The sequence below is a fragment of the Phyllobates terribilis genome, unplaced genomic scaffold (genome assembly GCF_046119375.1).
Source record: "Phyllobates terribilis strain yellow unplaced genomic scaffold, ASM4611937v1 Scaffold_4767__1_contigs__length_57355, whole genome shotgun sequence".
Taxonomy (NCBI): domain Eukaryota; kingdom Metazoa; phylum Chordata; class Amphibia; order Anura; family Dendrobatidae; genus Phyllobates; species Phyllobates terribilis.
This window is the reverse complement of record NW_027367516.1, coordinates 43,671-45,564: the sequence shown is the minus strand read 5'-3', so window position 1 is coordinate 45,564 and position 1,894 is coordinate 43,671. Positions and strand designations below refer to the sequence as shown.

Sequence of the window (1,894 nt, the reverse complement as noted above, 5' to 3'; positions counted from 1 at the left end):
AAATATATAATGAAGTATTAATTTACATTGTCCATGTATCTCGTTTATGTGTTCAATTTAAACAAATTTTCTCTTATTTTCTCCTCGCATCCTTTACTTTTGTTTTCTCCTAATTTGTAATACAAACAATTCAACATGTATTCTAATTTTTAAATATGATTATAACTTTTAGTTTAAGGTACATCATACAACCTTAAGAGATTGGAATAACCATTAATTTATATCAATATTATTGCTGGAAAAAGTGTCTTCCTATCATAAATTATTTGAAACACTATCTTATAGTAAACTTAGATAATTAAATATAGTGAACTCTTTGTTTGAGGAGAACAAAGTCATCTAATGGTGAAATCATTCAATCTACATTGAGAAATTCATAGAAGTTGGAGATCAATGACGTCACCATTCTACTATTTTACCAAAATTTAATAATAGTTTTGAAAATCTTCCCTCAATATAAGTAGTTTTGGAATTTAAATTTGAAATATAGAGATAGAGATATTCTATGATAGATATTTTTATAGTAAAATAATATAAAATAGATCATATAGATAAATTAATAATACTATGATAAGATAAGAGAGATTCTAGGAGATATAATTTTACCATAAAATAAAATAATATAAAATCTTACATAAAATTAATACTATAGTAAAAAGTTATTTATATAATTAATTGGTTTTCAATACATCGGTGATGTGGCACCAACGAATAGATGTCAAGTGGTTCTTCAAAGCTCAGGTTTAGTGATTTGATACTAGTATAAGACTCGTGTCATGCACGAGGGTGATAATTAGAATAGAAAATGATAAATATAGATGCATAAATTAAAAATTAAAAAGGCTATTGCATAATTATCATTATAGTAAATAACAACATAATTTATAACATATTTTTCAGTTTGAAATATAAACAAATTTTAGTCTGTAAGAAATTAAGGATTCAACAATTTAGTAATAGATAATCTTAACGTTTTCCTAGATTTGAAATTCATAGTTCCAAAAAATACATCATTATATATTTTGTACAAATCTCACTTGATTATTAACTAATCATATTATCAACGACTTTCTGACTAACATAACTTCATAAAAATAACAATATTTCGCTCGAAGTAAAAAAAGAGTTTACAAATTGGTTTGAAGCTTGCAAATGAAAAACCTAATCTTTTATTTTGGTCAAAATGAAACCACTTAAACAAATGAGTGAATTTTATGATCTAACGGATAGATCTTGTTGAATTATAATAATGGTTATATCTTATATAGAAATATTCTATCATTGAATTAGCTCTAATCATCTATTCATTTAACAATATCTAAGATTTAAGATTTAATCGGTATTATTTGATACATTAAGTTCAAATGTTGCAACTAAAATATGTAAAAATAAACAAAATATCTTCATTATATTAATATGTGGGTGAAAATTATTGGAATGAATATAATTTATCAAACATAGAAGAGGGTTTCTTAATTAAAAATAATAATAAGTTTATTAAGATTTTTATTTTTATGGATTTTATAATTTCCTAGGTTATTTACAAAAATAGTAAGAAATCCTTGTATCAATGTTTTTTTTTTAATTAAGAGATCAAAATATTGGCTTGAATTCTGAATGGAATAGTAAAAAATAGAATAGTATAATCAACTTCAATCATCCAGGAAAAACGACCACATCCGTTGCTTATATTAATTTATTCTATAGTGAACTGAAGAAAAGAAAAACAATCGCAAAAACACAAAATTAATATAGCAAAAACAATTTCGGTCAAAGAAAATAAAAATAAAAATCACCATATAACCTCCAAACAGAAAAGATATAAGAGAATTGAATTATATTGAAAAGATAGAATATATAATAAGGATGAGTGATTCGAAAAGAAAATATTTTT

General features: G+C 23.2%; 1 non-coding gene across 1 annotated transcript; it reads right to left on the bottom strand.

The window, feature by feature from the left end:
* Positions 1-1,588: 1,588 nt before the first annotated feature.
* On the bottom strand, positions 1,589-1,683 carry LOC141249571 (small nucleolar RNA Z103). Its single transcript, XR_012312256.1, has one exon. It is a non-coding gene; the product is annotated as a small nucleolar RNA Z103 (small nucleolar RNA).
* Positions 1,684-1,894: the final 211 nt, after the last annotated feature.